The following is a 25,891-nucleotide window of genomic DNA, read 5'->3' on the forward strand; positions in this document are numbered from 1 at the left end:
GTGGATTAAACCAGGTTAGCAGACTAAACCAAAAGGGAACCAGAAGTTCAGTTGCTCTGAACCTACAGAAATTTCCAGTGGGATAACAACAACTGAGTCTAGCAGCAATCTACAGAAACTCAACTGCTCACAGGAAAGTGAGCCAAACCTAGGTCAGGAACTTGTATAGCTCAGACAAAGCAGTAGAAAACAGACTTCTCCCCATATTATACCACTTTAGGAGAAGTGAAAACTTGCAGGATCCCAGCTTAGCTGTGAAAACAGCAGGACATAAAAGGACAATCAGGCCAGATGTTGCCTCACCCTTTGAAGGTGAACAGAGCTCAATTTTAACAAAAAATATAAAATTAAGAAGTAGACTGGAAAAATGAACAAACAAAAAAATAATCTGACCATAAAAAGTGATAAGGAAGTTCAAGACACAAACACAGAAGACAGGGTAGAAAACATCTACAAGTAAAGCTTTAAAGAAAAATTCAGATTGGACTCAAACCCAATAAGAATTCCCAGAAGAACTTTTTTAAAAAAGCAGAAAATTATTTTAAAACCAAATAAAAGTAGTAAAGGAAAAAAATAGGAAAAATAAATGAGAGCTATGCAAGAAAATTATGAAAAGGGAATTGACAGTTTAATAAAAGAAGTACAAAACAGTACTAAAGAAAATAACTCCTTAAAAATTAGAATTAGCCAAGTGGAAGCTAGTGAGTCCATGAGACATCAAGAAGCAATTTTTAACAAGTCAAAAAACTGAAAAAATAAAAAAGAATGTGAAATGTCTTATAGGAAAAACAACTGACCTGGAAAATATATTGAAGAGAGATAATTTTAGAGTCATTGGACTACTGAAAATTACAAATAAAAAGAGAGATGTCATATTTCAAGAAATTGTAAAGGAAAACTGCTCAAATACACTAGGATCAGAAGGCAAAATAGAAATTGAAAGAATCCACTTGTCACCTCCTGAAAAAAAATCCCCAAATGAAAACTCCTAGGAATATTTTAGCCAAAATCCAGAACTCCTAGATCAAATTCACAATACTGCAAGCATCCAGAAAGAAAGAATTAAAGTATCAAGGATCACATGAGTTTTAGTAGCTACCACAACAAAGAAATGAAGGACTTGAGATAGATATTCCAGAAGGTAAAGGAGCTAGAGTTATAACCAAGAATAAATGATCCAGCAAAGCTGAATATAATCTACAGGGAGTGGGTTTTTTTGGGAGGGGGGAATGGACATTTAATAAAATGGAGGATTTCAAGTAATCCTGATAAAAAAACAAGGACTGAGGGGAAATTTTGATATTCAAATATAAGACTCAAGAAGCATAAAAAGGTAAAAATGAGTGAGAAATCATAAGGGATTAAACAAGGTTAAACTTTGAACATTCTTTTTTTTCTCCTTTAATGATTATCCTTTATTATTATTATTATTTTAATCAAATGCTTTATTAACTTGTAGTTTACATCATTCATTTCCACAAGATTTTGAGTTACAAATTTTCTCCCTGTTTTTCCCCTACCCACCACCCCAAAATAGCAATCCCACTGGATATCCCCTTCTCCAATCTGCTCTCTCCCATATCTTCTCCCATACCCAGTCTGACTTTCCAGTAGGGCACAGTAGATCTTTATGCCCCAGTGCCTGTATATATTATTTCCTATTTACATGTAAAATAATATTAATAAGAGTATATATATATATATATATTTCAAACATATTGATTTTAAAACTTTGAATTCCAGATTCATTCCCTTTCCCCCTTGTCACCCACCCTTACTGGAAAGATAAGCAATTCAGTATAGGTTGTACATGTGTAGCTATGCAAAACATTTCCATAGTGGATATATTGTAAAAGACTGACTATATTTCCCTCCCTCCTATCCCACCTCCCACTTGTTCTACTCTCTGCTTTGACCCTTTCCCTTTTCAAAAGTGGGTGCTTCCAACTTCCCTTCCCCCCAACCTGCCCTCCCTTCCATCATCCCCCTATCATCCCCTTCCCCCCTACTCTCCTGTAGGGTGAGATACCCTAGTTAATGTGTATGTCATTCCCTCCCTAAACCAAATTCAATGAGTATAAGGTTGATCCATTCTCTTTTGCCTTCTTGTTCTTCCCCTCCATTGTAACCATTTTCCCTTGCCTCTTCTATGTGAGATAGTTTACCCCATTCTGTCTCTCCCCATCTCCTTTCATTATATTCCTCTCTCACCTCTTCATTTCACGTTTTAAGTATCCTCCCTTCCTATTCAGTTGGTCCTGGGCCCTCTATCTACGTATACCTGTACACATATATACACACATTCACATATATATTCATATGCCCATATACCCTCCTATATAGACATGCATATATTGCTTAGGGGCGGCCAGGTGGCTCAGCAAGTAAAAGCACCGGCCCCAATGTCGGGATGACCTGGGGGATCAAATCCGGGCTCAGATACTTAGCACCACACCCAGAAATAACTGGCTGTGTAACCTTGACAAGTTATTTAACCCCAATTGCTTAAAAAAAACAATTTAGGTAGAATACCATTTCTATAATGTACACACTGTTAATGTGAAATAAAGAAGTCTGCCAAAAGAGAAAAAAAAAATTTAAAAAAATTATTTTATAGAGCTATCCATTTCTACTTCTAAAAATTATTTTATAGAGCTAGAAAAAAGTATCAAAATTCATCTGTAGGAACAAACAGTCAAGGATATTTTCTTTTTTCTTTCTTTTAATTTCCTTTTTCTTTTCTTGCCTTCCTTTCTTTTTCTTGGTATTAGACTTTTTTTGTTTAATTTTACTTTTTTTAATTACCAAAATCTGTTTTCTCTCCCCTCTATCTCTCCTTCATTGAAAAAGAAAAACAAAATGTTATGACAAATATGCATAGTCAAGCAAAATAAATTCTTACACTGACTGTATCCAAAATAAGTCTCCTTCTACATCCCAAGTCCATCCTTGTCAGGAGGAGGTAGCATGCTTTATCATCCATCTTCTGCAATCATGGTTTGTCAGGACATTGATCAAAGTTCTTAAGTTGTTCAGTATTCCTAAAATTCCCTTTCAAAAGGAAGGATGAAGTGAGCCTTCTTTGAAGTCTCTCTGCCCCAAATACAAGGTTGTTCAGGTAGTTTGGTAGAGGATAGCCCTTTGGCGTACTCTTGACTATTAAAATCTTGCATGTGATCCTTTATTTTATAAATAAAATTGTTATGAACCTACCTCTGTACTTGTAAAGAGACCTGGCAGCTACCCTTGTAGGACTTACTGATAATGAAGCTCCCAGGTCCTCAGTGAGGATAAAAAAACTAGAAATCAAAAAACAAAACAAAACAAAAAGGGGCAGCTAGGTGGCACAGTGAATAGAGCCCTGGCCCTGAAGTCAGAAGGACCTAAATTAAAATCTGTCCTCAGATAGTCTGGCCCCAATCCAAAAAGCAAAAAACATACAAAAAAACCCCCAAAGAACTAAAGATCTGAGAGGTCCCCAAAGTACAAAGGACTCTTTAAGTCAAAGGGGGGCTTCTGAGATAAAGGGCCATATCTCTTACCAAAGAGGAGGTAACTGTTCTCTGGAGAAGTAGCTACATTTCCTATAAGGAATGATATAGTTCCATAGGTGTTGGCAAGTGAGAGGTGATTGCTAAGGGTAAGAAGAATAGATAGGTAGTTATGGTTGGAGATTATATTTTGATTCATAAAAAAGTAGCTTCTATTTGTTGACCTGTGGAGAAGTCTGCTGTCTCCCCTAGTCAGTTATCCAAATTGGGATTGACAACCCTCTGAGATTTGTCAAAGAGGATGACTTCTCTCTACTTCTGATGAGTCCCATGGGTACAATGATACTGCTAGATGGGACCTAGAAAGCATTATTGAAGATTTTAAAATCTTGGGCAAGAAACTGAAGACCTTAGGAGGTACAGATGGCATTTTTATCCCTGTTTCAAACAAAAGGCAAAGTACTCATCAAATAGAATTAAAGGCAGATTACGGAAATAAGCAGTTGTTTGGAAGACTTCCTGAGAAGGGTATTTTGATTTCTAGACCAGGCTTGAAGAATAGGAATGAGGTTGGATTTGAACTCAGATCTTTCTGATTCCCGGCCTAGCTCTCTATCTACTGTACCATCTAGCTGCCTCTAAAGAGGGAAACAAAGAGAAAAACCTAGAAGAAAACAGTAATTCTGTATAAGAATTTTTTCTTATAAGTATAAGAAGATTTTCAGGGAAGAAAATAGCTTGGCCACAAGGACTATATTCAATTAGTCAACAACTATTGACTGATTCCAGTTCTACATGGCTTCCTTTCTCTGCAAAAAATGAAACAAGCTAGGTGGTACAGTGAATAGAGCACTGACCCTGAAGTTAAGTGGACCTGAGTTCAAATCTGGTTTCAGACACGACACAATTAGCTGTGTGACCTTGGGCAAGTAATTTAATCTGAATTGCCTTGCCTTCCCTCCTCCAAAAAAACAATAACCCCGAAACCAAATAAAACCCTTAAAAATAAAAGTAATAAAATGCTCCATGTTTCCATGGAACCTATTGATTGCTAGGCAGGGAGAGTTTATCTCCCAGCTAGCTGAATCGAGTGTAATCAGTTATCCACATAACTTTTCCCTCTCTCTCATCACACTTTCTTTAGCAAAAACATGCAGTGGATGACCTTGGCCTTTGTAAATTTAGGTCATTTCCCAGGCCCCAGTTTGTCTGAGACAACAACAACAATTTCAAGATGCAATTAATTTTCACCTTATCCAGCAAACCATTATTTTAATAATATGAATAACCAATATGCAAAACTTTTAAATGGCAAAAAAAAAAGATCCTTAAATAATGAACCCTTCTGTCTCTTGCACCAGGTGATAAAACAAAAGAGGAAAAAAAAAGAATGGCATAGATTCACTATTCTTCTCAGTAGTTTCTCTAAGACATCAGAATTCAGTTACCCTTTGTTGGATTCTCTTTATAAGAGACGTTTCAAGGCAGGGAAAAGAAAATTTCTCATTGCTACAAGGCTCAGTCAGTCTCTTGGGAAGTGTTCTCCATCTGCTGCTGCTGCTGCCCCTGCTTCTCACTGCTCCTGCCTACTGCCTCCTTCTAATTCTCACTCCCACACTTTTCCTTTATCCCTCTCTAGAGAGATTTGAAAAAACTACCATTGTACTGGAAAACTTCACTCTCCAATCTGAGACTGAGAGTCTTCTCTTCCCAAGCTGGAAAAAACCCAACTCCCATGGCCTGATTTTTGTTTTTGTTTTGTTTTGTTTTGTTTTGAGGAAGGAAGACAAGGCTATTGGGGTTGAGCCCAAGGTCACACAGTTAGTAAGTGTGTTAAGTGTCTGAGACCACATTTGAACTCACTCCTGACTCCAGGGTCAGTGCTCTATTCACCTACCTTCCCTCCCCTCCCATGGTCTTTACTGATTTAGGACTCCCCTTACAGGGCAGTCAATGGAAACCTTGCCAGGACTATTATAAAAGTATATTCAGAATACATACAAAGTAATTATATTGAGGTTGGAGAGGAATGAGACTAGTAATTGATAGGATCAGAAGAGACTTCGTATAAAAGGTGGTGTTTGAACTCTTGGGAAGGAGGCCTAGAAGATCTGAAACAATGTTACAAAGTAGTACTAATCAAAATTATTTGGTGCTGGTTAAAAAATAGAAATCAGTCTGTGTACATGGAGTTGTTGTTCAATTGTTTCAGTCTGACTCTTTGCGACCCCATCTGGGGTTTTCTTGGCAAAGATACTGTAGTGATTTGCCATTTCTTTCTCCAGCTCATTTTACAGATGAGGAACTGAGGCAGACAGGGTTAAGTGACTGGTCTAGGGTCACACAGCTGACTAAGTGTCTGAGGTCACATTTGAACTCAGGAAGATAAGTCTTTTTTTTTTTTTTTTGCCTGTGTAGGACTATTTTTTTTTTTTTAATACATAGGCAGCTGGAATGGCCAGGACACATCAAGAGTCCTGTGGGAGGCCAGTGGTGGGGGCCAGAGGCAGATGGTTAATGGTATACTTAGAACAGTCCGAGTGCCAGCAGGGCCCCTTAGCAGATGTTGGTGGATCCTAAATGGGCAGAGGTCCCCCCATGCCCATCCCACCTCCCAGACTAGGGAGACTTCTTTAATGCCCTAAGGCCCAAGAGGGTGGAGGTTGGGTGGAACCATACAGCTGGAAGGGGTCAGCTGCTTAGACACAAGCCAGGATCTGGGGCCAGGGTCCCTTGATGCTGAGGGCGCTGGGAGGAGGGTGTCCAGTCATTCGAAGCTTCTGGCTCAGGACTGATCTCTTCACCTATTCTTCTGGGGGTGAATCATGCCTGCCTTGGTTGCTTCCCGGGTCAGATGGACTTCTGTGTCTAGGGCTTGTCCACTCAGGTCAGTCACCAGGCTGTCCATGGAAGCCTGGTACCTCAGGAAGATGGGGCAGATCAGGCGATGGTACAGGATCTGAGAGCCATTGCAGGCCACTGGAAGCATGCACCATAAAAAGAAGGCACACTTTCCTGCATAGTAGATGGGAAACCAGAAAAGGAAGGTGTCAGAGAAGAACTTGGCCAGGTCAAATATGCTATATACCACCAGTAGCCAGATGCTATCATCATCTTTGTTGGGGCTTTCATGATGGAGGCATATACTGGGTAGATGAATCCGATAAGATTGTAGAGCAGGGAGGCACCATAGCCAAAAATGAGATAGAGGGCCACAAAAGCAATGGAAACTGTAGCCAGGTAGTACTTTCTGATACCAGAGACCTCCTCCAGCTTCCCCAGGACATCGGTGACAATATTTTTCTGATCCAGAAACCTCTGGAAGCACTGCCTCAAGCTACCCATGGCTCCCAGGACTGAGCAGGGATGAGAGGGGACAGAGGATGACTGGACCTGGTGCTGGTGGTATCTCCCTCTCCAGGCTCCCAGGTCCTCCACTCCTCCGGTCCCTCAGTCCCTCCCCTTCCTTGAAGATAAGTCTTCTGACACTCTATCTGCTGTGCCACCTAGCTGCCCCAATCATTGACTAGTCATGTCTAACTCAGGTCTTCCTGACTCCAGGGATGGCATTTTATCCACTATATCACCTAGATGGCCTGTACATGTGGAGGACTAGCCAATGAGGATCCACTCCTTAGAACGTGCTTGGATTTGCCCTTCCTGGTGGGTCATACAGAGCATGCTCAATATTCCCTGCCTGATTCCAATACAAAACACAGAGGCTTGGCGAGCCTGCTTCTAGCCATGCTTCCAACTCGTCCATTACTGATGAGCTGGCCCAAAGAAAATTTTCTGGAGCTACACAAAAAGAGAAAAAGACGGCTGCGCCTGTGACCATGGTTACCGGCCGGCTCCGGCCCGCGTGCAGCCCGCGGGCCTCGGCCTGCGCAGGGCCCAGCCGGAGGATCAGTTTGTGCTCGCTTGACATCCCGATCTCTGAGGCTTTGGCTTGAGGAGGGGCTGTTATCAGGGGCCGGGAGGAACATTAACTAAAGATGTCTGAATACATTCGGGTAACAGAAGATGAAAATGATGAGCCCAGTTTCCAGGGGCATGTGGACTTCGCTACCGGAATCCAGTGTCTCAGTGTATGAGGGGTGTGCGCCTCGTAGAAGGAATTCTTCATGCTCCAGATGCTGGCTGGGGAAATCTGGTATATGTTGTCAACTATCCAAAAGATAACAAAAGGAAAATGGATGAAACAGATGACTCATCAGCAGTCAAAGTGAAAAGAGCTGTGCAGAAGACCTCTGATTTAATAGTCTTAGGTCTTCCCTGGAGAACAACTGAACAGGATTTAAAAGAATATTTTAGCACTTTTGGAGAAGTCCTTATGGTACAGGTCAAGAAAGACATTAAAACTGGTCATTCGAAAGGATTTGGTTTTGTTCGTTTCACGGAGAAAGTTTCACTTTCACAAGTGAAAGTGATGTCCCAGCGCCACATGATAGATGGCCGGTGGTGTGACTGTAAACTTCCTAATTCCAAGCAAAGCCCAGATGAGCCTTTGAGAAGCAGAAAAGTCTTTGTTGGGCGCTGTACAGAGGACATGACAGCTGATGAATTGAGGCAGTTTTTTTGCCAGTATGGAGAAGTGGTAGATGTCTTCATTCCCAAACCATTCAGGGCCTTTGCCTTTGTCACATTTGGAGATGATCAGGTTGCCCAGTCTCTTTGCGGAGAGGACTTGATCATTAAAGGAATCAGCGTACATATATCCAAGGCTGAACCTAAGCACAACAGCAATAGGCAGTTAGAAAGAAGTGGAAGATTTGGTGATAACCCAGGCGGCTTTGGAAATCAGGGTGGGTTTGGTAACAGTAGAGGGGGTGGAGCTGGTTTGGGCAACAACCAAGGTAGTAACATGGGTGGAGGGATGAATTTTGGTGCGTTCAGCATCAACCCTGCTATGATGGCTGCAGCCCAGGCAGCACTACAGAGCAGCTGGGGGATGATGGGCATGTTGGCTAGTCAGCAGAACCAGTCAGGCCCATCAGGCAACAACCAGAGTCAAGGCAACATGCAGAGGGAGCCCAACCAGGCCTTTGGTTCTGGCAATAACTCATATAGTGGCTCTAACTCTGGTGCAGCGATTGGTTGGGGTTTCGCATCAAATGCAGGGTCAGGCAGTGGGTTTAATGGAGGCTTTGGTTCAAGCATGGATTCCAAATCATCAGGTTGGGGAATGTAGACAGTTCTGATAACTATGGTGGGAATTAAATTTTTCTAAACTCATGGTAAGTATATTGTAAAATACATACGTACTAAAAATTTCAGAATCAGTTTGTTCTGTGTGCAGTATATTCAGCAGTATTTTTGACATTTTTCTTTAGGAAAAGAGGAAAAAAAAGGAATTTTATAAGTTTTGTTACATAAAGGGTTGAAATACTGAATGGTTGAAAGTGAACTGCTATTTGCCTGATGGGTAAAACTAACACACTACAATTGATTATAAAAAAAGATTTCTCCTGTGATATTTTATCCTTGGACTTCTTGTCAAGTGAATTTCTTTGCATGTTCAAAATGGAAACCATTAGTCAGAACTACATTCTCCTTGTTTTAATTTGATCCCCACCATACAGATTTTTCCTTAGAAAAATCTCCAATTTGGAGAACATGGTGTCATGATGTTGGTTATTTTGTTTCGTTTTGTTTTCATTTTGTTTTTTAACACTGTCTCTCCTCATATACTGAAGTACGATATGAAGGCTTCATTTAATCTCTGCAGTTCATCTCATTTCAAATGTTTATGGAAGAAGCACTTCATTGAAAGTAGTGCTGTAAATATTCCGCCATAGGAATACTTCTGTCTACATGCTTTCTCATTCAAGAATACTTCCTCACCCTGCACATGCTGCGTCTTTGACAGTGGGTGTCCCATTTTTATCCGCTACTCTTTATTTCATGGAGTCGTTTCAACACTATGAACGCAAGACTGTGATATGGAACCAGAAGGCTGTTTGAACTTCTGAAACCTTGTGTGGGATTGATGGTGGTGCCGGGGCATGAGAAGATGGTATGAGCGAGAAACAGGAGAGAGCGCGTGCAGAGACTTGGTGGTGCATTGAACTTGGCAAGATGTGTCTCTCGATCCTGTGGCTTTGGTGAGAGAGTGTGCAGAGAGCAATGATAGCCAGTAATGTACGAATGTTTCTTGCATTCAAAGGACATCCACATGTGTTGGAAGACTTTTAAGTGAGTTCTCTTCCTAGTTAACCAACTAGTTGAATGTGTTAAGTGAAATGAATTATTTGTATTTTTCCCCTTATATCAACTGCTGTGAATGCTGTATGGTGTGTGTTCTTTTCTGTTACTGATATGTAAGTGTGGTAATGTGACCTGAAGATGATGGGGGCTGTGACTGGGAACATTGACTGAGCTTGTGGTGTGCTTTGCAGGGTTTCTTTGAAGCAGAGTCCACCAGTGAGCTCAGGGTGTGTCTCAAAGAAGGGTGGAAGTTCTAATGTCTGTAAGATACCTCTAAGAATGCTGTTTGCTGCAGTTCTGTGTTCTGTGCTTGGATGCTTTTTAGAAGATTTGTCAATGTTGGAAATTCTTTAAATAAAACTGATTTAAATAATTAAAAAAAAAAAGAGAAAAAGACCACTACACCATGAGACATAAGGCACTCCCAGACCCTCTGTGTTTCCCATATGAATGCCTAATTACCTCTCCTATTTGATTAACTTTCCCTATAAGTATTTAGATGCTCTGTTAGTAGATAAATATATATAAAGTATTGATATGGTCCCTTTGAGGAAAGCATAATTTCCTTGCTTATCTCTTTTTACAGTATGTTGTTTAGCATCTCTTGTCCTGGGAGCTCTCATACAGTAAATGCTGCAGTACATAGAATGCTAGACCTGGAATCAGAAAGACATGAGGTTGAGTCTGATATCGTATACTTTCTAGCTGTGTGATACTAGGCAAGTTACTTAGTCTTTATCTGCTACTGTTTTCTCATCTGTAAAATAGGGATGATAATACCCTTCAGGGTTGCTGCTGTGAGGACAAAAAAGATATTTCTAAAGTGCTTTGCAAACCCTGAAGTTCCACATAGATGCTAGTTATTGTTGTTATTACGGTCTTTTAAAACAAATTTGTCCCATTACTTTTTCTATCTCTGCATTGTTGCATTCCAATTTTGACTTTTTTTTTTCAGAGAACCTCTATCAATAGAGGGCCTCTCTATTTTCTGCTCTAACTTCTCTAGTCTTCATTTAGATCAGTTAATACGACAGAAAAGGAAAGTGACAATTGCTGGAAGGAATTTGGAAAAATAGGTACACTAATGCACTGCTGGTAGAGTTGTAAACTGACCCATTCTGGAAAACAATTTGGAACTATGCCAGAAAGTTATCAAATTCTGCATACCCTTTGACCCAGCAATATCACTACTAGGCCTATGCCACAAAGAAATCAAAGAATAAGGAAAGGGATCTATATGTGCAAATATATATATAGCACTCTTTTTCTTGTTTGGAAGGGGGAAGGCAAGGCAAATGGGATTAAGTGACTTGTCCAAGGTCACACAGCTAGTATGTGTATCAAGTGTTTGAGGTCACATCTGAACTCAGGTCCTTCTGATTCCAGACCCTGTACTCAACTCATTGTGCTACCTAGCTGGCCCTACAGCACTCTTTTTATAGTAGCAAAAAATTCCAAAATGATGTACTTCTTTTGAATAATGGCTAAAAAAATTGTTTTCTACAAATGTGAAGGAAAACAATGCAACATTGTAATATAAGAAATGATGAAATGGACAATTTAAGGAGAAACAAGGGAAACCATTATGAATTAATATACACTGCAGTAAGAACAACCCATTAATATACAATTTATGCAATATTATAGAGATAAACAATTTTGAAAGAATTTAGAACTGATCAATATAATGATAAACCAGTGTTCAAAAGAATAAAGGTAAAAATCACCTGATGGGAGGTAATGAACTTGAAATGCATGAAAGAGATAATATTTTCAGACATGGCTAATGTTTCACTGGATTACATAGATATGTATTGAAGAGTTTGTTTTTCAGGTTTGTTTGTTTTTAATTTGTTTACTGGGGTAGGTAGTAGTGAGATAGAATCATTTTATCTGTAACTTGAAAAAATAAAAATAATAAATTATTGAAAAAGAGAAAAGTAACTAAACCATCCATATCTTCTTGCTCAAAAATCTCACTACTAGAAATATACTGTAAGGCAGCAAAATACAGAAATAAAGGTTAAATACATATCAAAATATCCATAACAGTTTTCTTTGTGGAAGCAAAGAAGTAGATAAGTAACCCCAGTCCCAAAGTTCATTGATATGGGACTCTCTCCTCCTTGGCAGAGAAATATATACTGCCCTGGTGGAGTAGAGTTGATGAGATAACTCATCTCTAGTTCTTCTTGTGATGGTCTTCAGACTTTCTTCAGGCTTCAGATTGCTTCAGGTGCTTCTGGCTTCCTTCCAGCTTTCAGAAGGAAGACAGACAAGGCCAACCTCTCTTCAGATGCTGAAGAAAAAGACTGGGAAGAAGCCAACATGAGATGAACTGGTAGTCTCCATCATCCCTGCCCCCAGTTTGCCCCACTAGACACTTCCGAGAGGAGTGTGCCATGTGAGAAACAGCAAGAAAGGCCAATATGGCTAGAATGTGAAATGCAGAAAAAAGGAGGAACAAGGATGGAAAGGTAAATGGATCCAGATTGCAAAGACTTTAAAAGCCAAAGAGAGAAGTTGAAAGGCACAGAGAGAAAAGATGTCACCTTCCACATGAGCATCAACAAGAAAGTCAATTTGGCTAGACCAATAGAATGAAGGAAAGAGAGTAACAAGTCTAGAACAGAGGCCAAAGGGACTGTTGACCTGTTAGAATCTCTGTCCATTGCCAGTCATAGAAGCTCACTCAGTGTTCAACTCTTGGGGAAAGCCTGATTTCTTTGTAAGGAAATCATTTTCTCAATTCTTGTATTCATGGGCTCATCACCACCACCACTCTGTCTTCCCAAGCAAAATTTCTAATTACAGTAATGTTACTCTTGGCTCTGGTCTAGGGTTTCCCCAAGAAGATAATCAGTCAAAAAGGTGCCCCACATATAAACATGGTATGGCACAGATAGTTTATCCATGCTGTTCTGGTGGGGCTATACTCCAAGAAAATCAAATAAACAGGAAAAGGATGGGACAGCGAAGAGGTGCAGTGCATAGAGCACCAGCCCTAGAGTCAGGAGGACTTGAGTTCAAATCCAGCCTCAGACACTTAACACTTACTAGCTATGTGACCTTGGGCTAGTCACTTAACCCCAATTGCCCTGCCTTTCCCCCTCCAAAAAAAACCCCAATAAAACAACAACAAAAAAAAACCAGGAAAAGGAAGCACATGTACAAAAATATTAATAGCAAATTTTTGTGGTAGCAAAAAATTGAAAAATGGGGGCAGAGCCAAGATGGCAGTGTAGAAGCAACAAAACTCTGTGTGCTCCCCCAATAACTACCTCAAATACTTATAAAATATGACTCTAAACAAACTTTAGAGCTACAGAACCCACAAAGTAACAGACAGAAACAAATCTCCCGCTGAAGGCAGCCCAGCAGGTGGACAGGAAGGGTACATCATAGAGTAATGGGAGCAGAGCCCAGCCTTGCATGAGCCTGAAGTTTTAGCCCCAGGGCAGCCCCAACCAGCCATGGCTGGAGGAGAGTGGATCACCAGCAGCACTGGTGGTTTCCAGAATTATCAACTCATAAATGCCAAAGACAAAGTGAGATGTCAGTGTGGACTTTGGGAATAGGGAGTCCAGGAGTGCAGTCTGGCCTCTGCCCCTGGAGGGAGAAGTGGCTGAGGCATGGTGGCCACCACTGTGTGCTTGCTTCAGAGCTCCTGGCCTGCAGATTGTAGGGGGACCAAGTGACCATTCTGAGGGGTAATTGCTCTTGCTTTAACCTGCTTGGATCTGGATTGCTGTCTAGGGTGGAGGTCCTGGGGTGTGTGACTAGGTGCCAGAGCCAGGGGAGGCTTCAGAGAGGGCACACAACTAATAGCTCCAGTAGCTGTAAAAACCCCAGTGATTTGGGACAAAGCTCTCCTCTCTGGAAGCAGAGTTCTACTGTGGCAAAAAACTCAAAAGTCAAGTAATTGAATGTCAACATTAGCAAGCAAAGGAAGCAAAGCAAGCACAACAGTCAAACCTTAGATTCCTATTTTGGGGACAAAAAGGATCAAAGCATGGAACAGGATGAAGACAGTGAAGTCAAAATTCCTGTACCAAAAACTTCCAAGAAAAATATGAACTGCTTACAGGCCATAGAGGAACTTAAGAAGGATTTTGAAAATCAAATAAGAGAAGTGGAGGAAAAATTGGGAAGAGAAATGAGAATGATGCAAGAAAATCATGAAAAGAGAGTCAACCACCTGACTGAAGAAAATAACACCTTAAAAAATAAAGTAACTCAAATGGCAAAAGAGGCTCAAAAAGCCAATGAGGAGAAGAATGCTTTAAAAAGCGGAATTTGCCAGATGGAAAAAGAATCTCAAAAGCTCACTGAAGAGAATCATTCCTTCAGAATTAGATTGGAGCAAATGGAAGCTAGTGACTTTATGAGAAATCAAGATACTATTAAACAGATCCAAACAAATGAAAAAATAGAAGGCAATGTGAAACATCTCATTGGGAAAACCACTGACCTGGAAAATAGATCCAGGAGAGATAATTTAAAAATTATTGGACTACCTGAATGCCATGATTAGAAAAAAACCTACAAATCATCCTTCAAGAAATTCTCAAGGAAAATTGCCCCAATATTTTAGAACCAGAGGGCAAAACGGAGATTGAAAGAATCCACCAATCACCTCTTGAAAAAGATTCCAAAAAGAAAGCTTCTAGGAATATTATAGCCAGGTTCCAGAGTTCTCAGATCAAGGAGAAAATATTACAAGCAGCCAGGAAGAAACCATTTGAATACTGTGGAAACACAATCAGGATAACCCAGGATCTAGCAGCTTTTGCGCTGAGGGATTGAAGGGCTTGGAATATGATATTCCAGAGGCCAAAGGAGCTGTGATTAAAACCAAGAATCACCTACCCAACAAAACTGAGTATCATGTTTCAGGGGAAAATGTGGTCATTCAATGAAATAGAGGACTTTCAAGCATTCTTTTTTTTTTTTTTTTTAAAGCAATCAGGGTTAAGTAATCTGCTCAAGGTTACACAGCCAGTTATTTCTGGGTGTGGTGCTGAGTATCTGGGCCCAGATTTGATTCAGGTCATCCTGACACTGGAGCCGGTGCTCTTACTCGCTGAGCCACCTGGCCCCCCCTAAGCAATTGGGGTTAAGTAACTTGCTCAAGGTTACACGGCCCAGGTGTTTCTGGGTGGGTGCTAAGTGTCTGAGCCCGGGATTTGATCTCCAGGTCATTCCAACACTGGAGCCGGTGCTCTTACTCACTGTGCTACCTGGCCGCCCCACTTTCAAGCATTCTTGATGAAAAAACCAGAGTTGAATAGAAAATTTGACGTTCAGATACAAGAAACAAGAGAAGCTAGAGAAGGTAAAAAAGGAAAAGAAATCATAAGGAACTTACCAAAGTTGAACTATTTACATCCCTACATGGAAAAACGATAATTGTATCTGATGAAACTTTTCTCAGTATGAGAATAGTTGAAGGGATACATACATATATGTATGCATACAGACATATATATGTCTTTATAGGGGGGTATATGTTCATATGAATACATATGAGTGTGTGTATATATGTGTACAGGTATACATAGACAAAGGGCACAGGACCAATTGAATAGGAAGGAATGATTCTTAAAAGGTGAAATTGAGAGGTGAGAGAGGAATATAATGAGAATAGATGGGGAAAGACAGAATGGGATAAATTATCTCATATAGAAGAGGCAAGGAAAAATGGTTACAATGCAGGAGAAGAACAGGAAGACAAAAGGGAATGGGTCAACCTTACTTTCACTGAATTTGGCTTAGGGAGGGAATAACATACACACTAAATTGGGTATCTTGCTCTGCAGGTGAGTAGGGGGGATGGGGATGAGAGGGGGATGATGGAGGGGAGCACAGTTTTGGGGGGAGGGTAGTTAGAAGCACACACTTTTGAAAAGGGACAGGGTCTGGGGAGGCTAGGTGGCACAGTGGCAACAATATTATAAAGACAAACAAGACTTGGGATCTTTTAAAGACTTGAGATCTCAGATAAGCAGAATGACCAACCATGATTCCAAAGCATTCATTATAAGAAATGCCACCCACCTCCTAAAAGAGAGGGGATGCACTCAGAGTACTGATTAAGACATTATATATATATATATATATATTTGATTTGGTCAATGAAAGACTTTGTTTTGCTCAGATATATATATATATATATATATATATATATATATGCACAATAGAAGTTTTATTTTTCTTTCTGTCTCAGTTGGTATGTGTGTGAAGGGATTTTCATTGATTGAAAAAAATTAAATTTTAAGAAGCCAATCTCCACTCATAAGAAGCTTACATTTAAAAAACTGGTTTGCTTTTTTGTTTTGTTTTGTTTTATACACTACTAAAGTTTCTCCTAGGGTCACCCTTTCCCTCCCAGAGAGCCATCTATATATTATTTTTAGACAAAAAAGGAAAAAAAGAAGAGAGAAAATCAGCAAAATTGATGAATATATAAAAAAATCTGAAAATACATGCAACATGTCACACCTTTGGACCTTCTACTTCTGCAAAATGGTAGGGTAGGAATGTCTTCTCATGTATCTTCTTTGAGGCTATGCTTGTTCTTTGTAGTTTTGCAAGTTTTACTTTTGAGTGTTTTGTAATTTGTCTTTGTAAATCTTTATCTACATTGTTTCAAAATCTTTACTGCCCTAAAAAGTGCTGCTATAAATATATTGGTATATATGGGAGCTTTCTTTACAATGACCTCTCTCTGAATCAAAGGGTATGGACATTTTAGTTGCCTTATTTGCATAATTCTGAATTTTTTCCCCAAAATGGTTGTACTGATTCACAGCTTTACCAGTAATGCATTGTCATGTGTGTCTATCACCTCATAGCCACTCTATTATAAGATTAGGTCTAATGATCTTGAGACCACTATGACAGTCTCCCTTTAAAGGCAGCTGTAGCTTATAAAGCCTATGCATGGAACAATACTGGCAATAATTTCTTAAGGTTTGTGCAGCTGTGTATCCAAAAATAATATCTTTCCAACAATTTGCTTGTTTTTCTCTGCACCTGTGTATCCCCAAAATCCCCTGTGTGCACTGAACCCTAACATGCAAAAAGGATAGCTCCAGGTGGCCATCAAAGTCAAGGTATGGGTATCCTACTCTCAGAAGGGCACCTTGGAGCACACCTTTCCAGCAGAATGGACCCTATCTCTGTACTCCCCAATGCAACACTGCCCTTATGTGAGTTATTCATTATGTTAATTAACGTATTAATTAATTATGTTAATGTGTGTCTGAGTTTATATCAGGTTCCCTTCTCTCTTTCCCCTTACCCCACTTCCCCATTACTTGCCAATAAAGTTTTGCACTGAACTGACTCCTGTTGTTATACATATTATTCTTAGCATCTGAACTCATTAAGGGTTCTTCTCTTTGATGTCTCTGGATGGCCCATGGGCCTTTCTTTAGTTTAGAATAATCCAGGTACTCAAGACAAGGACTTAGCCTATTGGCAGTTGCATCTACATTGGGAGAGCATAGTGCTGAGAAGCAAGAATCAACAGGAGTACCCCACATGCTCTCTGAGGGAATCTCTCATGCCAAGATATTGTCACAAAAGACACTCCAACATTGATTAGTTCCATCTTTTGTCATCTTTGCCAATTTTCTGAGTGTGAAGTGAAACCTTAGTATTGTTTTGATTCTTATTTCTCTTATAATTAGTGATTTGAAACATTTTTTTTCATTTTTACAATTCTCTTGCAAACTCTTCATATCCTTTATACACAAAGGATATAGATATGAATATCTATTGGAGAATAGCTTTTGGTCTTATATATCCCTTTCAGATGTCTATAATAGTGGTGTCAAACTCAAATAGAAGCAGATTCCTGAGCGCTGCATAATGGCTTAGAAAACCACAAATATATATTTTGTTATATTTTTATTTATTTTTGTTAAAAATTTCCCAATAGGTTTTAATCTACTTCAGGCAAGCACTAGGGCATTTTGTGCAATCTGGGCTTCAAGTTTCTACTTCTGGTCTACATATCTTGGCTATGCCTGAGCAATATCAAAGAGAAATTATCTGAGAAATTTGATGCTAAGATTTTCTTCCCATTTGACTGCTTACTTTCTTTGTGTGTGTGTGTGTGGGGGGGGGAGAAGGCAAGGCAATTGGGGTTAAGTGACTTGCCCAAGGCCACACAGTTAGTAAGTGTTAAGTGTCTGAGGTCGAATTTGAACTCAGGTCCTCCTGACTCCAGGGTCAGTATGCTATTCACTGCTCCATCTAGCTGCCCCTGACTACTTACTTTCTTATGCTAGATACATTAATTTTTGTGTGTGCACAGAAGCTTTTCAGTTTCACACAATCAAAGTTGTCTATTTAAAAAAAATAATTGCCTCCATCTCTTGGTTAAAAATATATCTATTATCAGTAGCTGTGAAAAATATAGGATCTGCTTCACTTCTATTTTTCTATAGAATGATTTTTTATTAATTTTAAGATAATAGACCATTTAAAATTTATTGTGGAATATAGTGTAAGGTGTTGATCTAAGCCCAATTTCTGCCAGACAACTTCATAGTTTTCCTAGAAACTTAAAAAAAATTCTAATAGAAAGTTCTTTCCTAAATCCTTTTTTTAAAGTTTATTGAATGGTAGCTTAGAGTTCAATTGTTTCTCACTCTCCTTTGTCTATTCTGTTCCATTGATCTACTTCTCTATTTTAAAACTGATACCCAATGGTTTTTGATGACTCCACTTTATAATATAGTTTAATTTAAGATCTAGAGGTGCTATTTCCCCCTTTTCCTCACTTCTCCCCATTATTTCCCATAATATTTGAGATCTTATTTCTCAAAATGAATTTTGCTATTATTTTATCAAATCTGTAGAGTATCCCTTAATTGTTTGATTGCTATAGCATTAAAACTGTAAATTAACTTTAGTATTGTGATTATTTTTATTATATTTGACATGACTCAACAATGAGCACTGAATATTTCTCCAGCTAAGTTATTATTTAAGGAGTGCTTTGTAATTCACCCAAGTATTTCATGTGTTTTGGTAGACTGATCCTCAAGTATTTCATGTATGTTGCAGTTATTTGTTTATTTATTTTTGGGAGAGGGGAAGGTGTAATGGGAATGTAAATTTGTAAGATCTTCCCTGCCCCTAGGCTAAAGTGCACCTGGAGCCTGGGGTGGGAGCCTTGTTTTTCTGTAGATACTTCTTGATTGGCCAGTGAGTCAATAAGGTTGTTACATTCTCTAAGCCAGAAGAAGGCTATATAAGCCCTGATGTGTAGCTTTGTTTTGGGGCTCACTTTGAGAAGTGTTCTGTGATTTGATATGGATTATGGGAAGCCGTTGTCCAGAGCCCCCCAGCTTTGAAAAACCCAGATGTTGAAACCCAGATGTTGATTTGGTATGGATGTAATGGTTGGACAGTTTGGAAAGCTGTCTATTTGATCTGTTTCTGTCTTGATAATTCTGCCTGTATACTCTGAAGTTCGGGGTGCTGACCTTTTTCCCCTGAACGAGGTAAACGATACATGTTTGACTGATTAAAGTAAACTTGTTAGCCCATTTTGAGTTGCTTTCCTTTATCAAAGCAGATCCAAGAACGTGTGGTGGCAGCAAACCCTGAGGACGCTTGGGGTGCTTGCTGCTACAGAAGGCAAGGCAATTAGGGTTAAGTGACTTGCTCAAGGTCACACAGCTAGCAAGTAAGTGTGTCAAGTGTCTGAAAGTGGATTTGAACTCAAGTCCTCCTGACTCCAGGGCCGGTGCTCTATTCACTGGACCACCTATTTGCCTCACATGCTGCAGTTATTTAGAATGAGATTTCCCTTTCTATTATTGCTTCATAGCTTTTGTTACTATTTTATAGTAATGCTGTTCATTGAGGATGGGAAGTGGTCTGGTTATTTTGTAGCTGGTAACTGATGATGCTATTCTTTCTATTAGAATTTTTGCTGATTCTTTAGGAATTTTTTTCCTGCCTTTTGGAGGGCAATTGGTGTTAAGTAACTTGCCCAAGGTTACACGGCTAGTTTTTTTGTGTGGGTGTTAAGTGTCTGAGGCCGGAATGAACTCGGATCCTCCTGACTCTAGGGCCGGCACTTTATTCACTGCCCCACCTAGCCGCGCTTCCTTAGGATTTTTAAAAAGTAAATCATCATGTCATCAGTAACTATGGACACTTTAATCTTCTCTTTGCTTGTCTTTATGCTGTTAATTTATTTGTCTTTTTTTTATTACTATTGTAAGCATTTGTAGGATGGTATCAAATAATAGTAGAGAGAGTGGGCCTCTTTGCTTTATTTCTATATTTTCCTATATCTTTATTTCCTGTTTCTCTGTTACTTAAGCTGCTTGTTTTTGGTCCTAGATAGATACTATTAATTATATGATACATTTTTAAAAAAGCTTCATCTATATCTATATTTTGTAGGGTTATGAGCATAAATAAATCTTGTACTTTGTTAGAGGCTTTTTCTGCAACTGCTAAGATATGTGTGGTTTTGGATGTTTTTGTTTTTAATATGACTAATAATATTGATTGTTTTCCTAATGTTGAGCCATCCTGGCAGCCCTGGTATAAATCCAACTTGGTCATAATGAATGATTGTGAATTGCTGCAATCTCTTAGACAGGATTTTATTTAAAATTTTGGAACTGATTTTCATTAATGATATTGATTTATAGTTCTTCTGTCCTTTATCTTTCCCTGTTTTAGGTATTGGGACTATATCTGTCTTATAGAGTGCTTTCTTTCTAAATTTTTAAGGATAGTTTTGTGTAGTGTCAGGACTAATTATTGTTTTAAACTTTGATAGAATTCTCCTAGGAATACATCAAGACCCAGATTTTTCCCCCTTTACTTTGGCAGGTTTTTTATAGCTAGATCTATTTTCTTTTTTGATCTTATTGCTTGAACATATTACTCTATTTTTTTTGTCTTGTTAGCATATAACTAATACATCATAGGTCCACATAATTCTTTTTATTTTTCTTAGTTTTGTTTTAATTTAAACTTGTTGATTTGCTAGTTTGTTGATTTGATTCTTTTCTGTCCTCTTCCTAATTGGTTGATTAAAGGTTTATCCATTTCATTAGTCTTTTCAAAGACTAATTTAGTTTTATGTATCATTTCTAGAGTCTTTTTGGTTTCCAGTTAATCTATTTCTCTTTCAAATTTCAACATTCAATCAGTCAGTCAATAAAAATATATTAAGTGGATATTTAAGTGGATTAAGTTATTTACCCAATCCTCAATGAACAGCATTACTATAAAATAGTAACAAAAGCTATGAAGCAATAATAGAAAGGGAAATCTCATTCTAAATAACTGCAGCATGTGAGGCAAGTAGGTGTGCAGTGAATAGAGCACCGGCCCTGGAGTCAGGAGGACGAGTTCAAATCCACTTTCAAACACTTGACACACTTACTTCCTAGCTGTGTGACCTTAAGCAAGTCATTTAACCCTAATTGCCTTGCCTTCCCCTCTCCCAAAAACAAATAAACAAACAAATAACTACAACATACATGAAATACTTGATCAGTATTTCTGATAAGTCTACCAAAACACATGAAATACTTGGGTAAATTATTAAGATATTAAGTGGATAATTGTGCTAGGCACAATATTAAGCATTGAAGATACAAAAAGAGTTTAAAAAAATAGTCCCTGCCCTCAAGAAGCCCTCAATCTAATGGGGAGACAATAAACAAGCTCTATGGAGGATAAATGGGAAATAATTTAAAAAGAGAAGGAAGTAGAATTAAGAGGGGTTGGGGAAGGTTTCTCATAGAAGGTGGGGTTTTAATTGGCACGTAAAGGAAGCCAGTAAAGTTAATAGGCAGAGATGAGGAGAGAGAACATTCCAGGCCTGGGGAACAGTGGGACAAAATGCCCAGAGTCAAGAAAAGCAGTGTCTTATTAGTTGAAGAGCCAGGAATTCTATGTCACAAAACTAAAGAAGAAGGTTTAAGAAGACTGGAGATGTAGTAGGGGGCTAGGGAAAAGGTTTCCAGACTTATTTGGTCTAGTGTCCTCTTTTTTTTGTCCTAATTAATTTGTTTACTTTTAGTTTACAAGACTCATTACCACAATTCCTTGAGTTTCAAATTTTCTCTTCCCCTTCCCCCACCCCCCCCATGGTGGCATACAATCAGGTATAGTATCTGCAAATACTTTAACATTAGGCATTAGTCAGGTTATAAAGAAGGATTGTAACAGATGGAATGAAGAATGGGAAAAAACCAAACAAGAAAAATAAAAAGGTCAGGTAGTTTGCTTCAATCTGGGTTCAATCTCAGTTCTTTCTCTGGATGTAAACATCTCTCTTCATTATGAGTCTTTTGGGTTTGACTTATGTCTCTGGATTGCTGAGAAGAGCCTAGTTCATCAAAGTTGGTCGTCACACATACGTTGTGTCTGTAATTGTGTACAAATTCCTCCTGGCTCTGCTCTTCTCACTCAGCATCAGTTCGTATAAGCCTCTCCAGGTAAATATGAAGTCCATCTGCTCCTTGTTTCTTATTGCACAATAGTATTCCATAACATGCATATACCACAACTTGTTCAGCCATTCCCCAATTGATGGGCACTCCCTTAATTTCCAATTCTTTGATACCACAAAAAGAGCTGCTATAAATATTTTTGTACATATGGGTCTTTTCCCCACTTCTATGATCTCTTTGGGATACAACCCTAGAAGTGGTATTGCTGGGTCAAAGGGTATGAAATTATAGCCCTTTGGGCATAATTCCAGATTACTTTCCAGAATGGTTGGATCAGTTCACCGTTCCACCAGCAATGCATTAGTGTTCCAATTTGTCCACATTCTCTACAGCATTTGTTATTTTCCTGTTTTGTTATCTTAGCCAATCTGACTGGTGAGATGTGGTACCTCAGAGTTGTTTTGATTTGCATTTCTCTAATCAATAGTGATTTAGAGCATTATTTCATATGCTTGTAAATATCTTTAATTTCTTCTTCTATAAACTACTTGTTCATATCCTTTGACATAACCTTTGACCATTTATCAATTGGGGAATGACTTGTACTCTTATAGATTTGACTCAATTCTCTGTATATTTTAGAAATGAGTCCTTTATCAGTGACATAGGTTGTAAAAATTCTTTCCCAATTTTCCACTTCCCTCTTAATCCGGTTACATTGGCTTTGTCTGTACAGAAGCTTTTCAATTTAATGTAATCAAAATTTCCCATATTGCATTTTATAATGCCCTCTGATTTTTTAGTCATACAGTCTTTCCCTCTCCATAAATCTGACAGGCAAACTATTCCTTGCTTTCCCAGATTGCTTAGAGTATCACCCTTTATACCTAGATCATGCTCCCATTTAGACTTGATTTTGGTATATGGTGTTAGATAATGGTCTATACCCAGTTTCTGCCATACTATATTCCAGTTTTCCCAGCAGTTTTTGTCAAATAGTGAGTTCTTATCTCAAAAACTGGAGTCTTTGGGTTTATCAAACAGTAGATTACTATAGTCATTGACTGCTGAGTCTCGTGTACCCAGTCTATTCCATTGATCCACTACTCTATTCCTCAGCCAATACCAAGTAGTTTTGAGGACTGCTGCTTTATAGTAAAGATTAAAATCTGGTGTAGCTAGTCCACCATCCCTAGTATTTCTTTTCATGATTTCCCTTGATATTCTGGACCTTTTGTTCTTCCAAATGAATTTTGTTACTATTTTTTCTAGCTCTATAAGGTAGTTTTTTGGTAAACTGATTGGTATGGCACTAAATATATAACTTAATTAAGGTAAAATTGTCATTTTTATTATATTAGCTCGACCCAGTCACAAACAATTGATGTCTTTCCAATTAGTTAGATCTGACTTTATTTGTGTGAAAAGTGATTTGTAGTTGTGTTCATATAGGTCTTGGGTTTGTTTTGGCAGGTAGATGCCCAAATATTTTATAATGTCTACAGTAACTTTAAATGGGTTTTCTCTTTCTATCTCTTGCTGTTGAATTTCATTAGAAATATACAGGAATGCTGAGTATTTATGTGGGTTTATTTTATATCCTGCATCTTTGCCAAATTTATTTATTGTCTTAAGTAGTTTTTTACTTGATTCTCTAGGATTCTCTAAGTATATCATATATCATCTGCAGAGAGTGATAGCTTGGTCTCTTCTTTGCCTAATTTGATCTTTTTGATTTCTTTTTCTTCTCTAATTGCTACTGCTAACATTTCTAGTACCAGATTGAATAAGAGGAGTGATAGTGGACATCCTTCTTTCACCCCTAATCTTATTGGAAATGCTTCTAGCTTCTCCCCATTACATATAATACTTGCTGATGGCTTTAAATAGGTGCTGCCTATTATTTTAAGGGAGCCTCCATTTATTCCTATTCTTTCTAGTGTTTTTAATAGGAATGAATGCTGTATTTTGTCAAAAGCCTTTTTTTCATCTATTGAGATAATCATGTGGTTTTTGCTAGTTTTATTGTTGATATGATCTAGTTTTTTTAGATTATATGCTAGTTTTATTGTTGATATTGATGGTTTTCCTAATACTAAACCATCCTTGCATTCCTGGAATAAATCCTACCTTATCAAAGTGTATTATTCTTGTGATAAGTTGCTGTAGTCTTTCTGCAATATTTTATTTAAAATTTTTGCATCTATATTCATGAGAGAGATTAGTTTATAATTTTCTTTCTCTGTTTTATCTCTTCCTGATTTAGGTATCAGGACCATATTTGTGTCATAAAAAGAATTTGGTAGGACTCCTTCCTCAGTAATTTTCCCAAATAGTTTGTAGAGTATTGGAATCAATTGTTCTTTAAATGTTTGATAGAATTCACTAGTAAATCCATCTGGCTCTGGAGATTTTTTCCTAGGGAGTCCACTGATGACTTGTTTGATTTCTTTTTCTGAGATGGGGTTATATAAGGAATTTACTTCCTCTTCAATTAATTTGGGAAAGCTATATTTTTGTAAATATTCATCCATTTCACTAAGATTGTCAAATTTATGTGCATACAACTGGGCGAAATAATTCCTAATTATTGTTTTAATTTCTTCTTCATTGGTGGTAGGTTCATCCTTTCCATTTTTGATACTCATAATTTGGTTTTCTTCTTTCTTTTTTTTAATCATATTGACTAAGGGTCTATCAATTTTATTGCTTTTTTCATAAAACCAGCTTTTAGTTTTATTTATTAATTCAATAGTTTTCTTAATTTAAATTTTATTAATCTCTCCTTGGTTTTCAGTATTTCTAATTTAGTATTTAATTGGGGATATTCAGTTTGTTTGTTTTTTCCTAGCTTTTCAATTGCATGCCCAATTCATTTACCTCTCTTTTCTCTAATTTATTCATGTATACACTCAGGGATAGAAAACTTCCCCTAAGAACTGCCTTTGCTGCACCCCACAAATTTTGTCATTATTGTCATTTTCTTGAATGAAGTTACTGATTGTTTCTATGATTTCTTGTTTGACCCACTCATTCTATATTATTAAATTGTTTAGTTTCCAATTAGTTTTTAGTCTGTCTTTCCATGGCCCTTTATTGCATATGATTTTTATTGCATCATGATACGAGAATGACGCATTTATTATTTCTGCCTTTCTGCACTGAATTGTGAGGTTTTTATGTCCTAGTACATGGTCAATTTTTGTGTATGTGCCATGTACCAATGAGAAGAAGGTATATTCTTTTTTATCCCCATTCAGTTTTCTCCAGAGATCTGTCATACTTACCCTCTCTAAAATTCTATTCACCTCTTTAACTTCTTTCTTGTTTATTTTGAGGTTGGATTTATCAAGCTCAGGGAGGGGGAGATTAAGGTCTCCCACTAATATAGTTTTGCTATCTATTTCTTCCTCTAATTCCCTTACCTTCTCCTCTAGGAATTTTGATGCCATACCACTTGGTTCATATATGTTAAGTTATGATTTTGCTTCATTCTCCATGGTGCTTTTTTAGCGGGATATAGTTTCCTTCCTTATCTCTTTTAATTAGATCGATTTTTGCTTTTGCTTTATCTGAGATAAGGATTGCTACCCCTGCTTTTTTTTACTTTAGCTGAGGCATGATATATTTTACTCCAGCCTTTTACCTTTACCCTGTGTGTATCCCTCTGTTTCAGATGTGTTTCTTGTAAACAGCATATTGTAGGATTATGATTTTTAATCCATTCTGCTATCTGCATCCATTTTATGG

The 25,891-nt window shown here is 38.2% G+C and overlaps 1 long non-coding RNA gene and 2 pseudogenes across 1 annotated transcript in view; 1 reads left to right on the forward strand and 2 right to left on the reverse strand.

The window, feature by feature from the left end:
- The window catches only part of LOC138152623 (uncharacterized), a 634,969-nt gene that overhangs the window by 370,583 nt on the left and 238,495 nt on the right, over positions 1 to 25,891 (reverse strand). The window lies entirely within an intron of this gene.
- LOC138152302 (receptor expression-enhancing protein 6 pseudogene) lies at positions 6,292 to 6,836 on the reverse strand (annotated as a pseudogene).
- Positions 7,534 to 10,092, forward strand: LOC138152617 (TAR DNA-binding protein 43 pseudogene; annotated as a pseudogene).

This window comes from Petaurus breviceps, unplaced genomic scaffold (genome assembly GCF_028583685.1).
Source record: "Petaurus breviceps papuanus isolate PSGF00001 unplaced genomic scaffold, PetGlider_PUasm1.0 90925, whole genome shotgun sequence".
Lineage (NCBI taxonomy): Eukaryota > Metazoa > Chordata > Mammalia > Diprotodontia > Petauridae > Petaurus > Petaurus breviceps.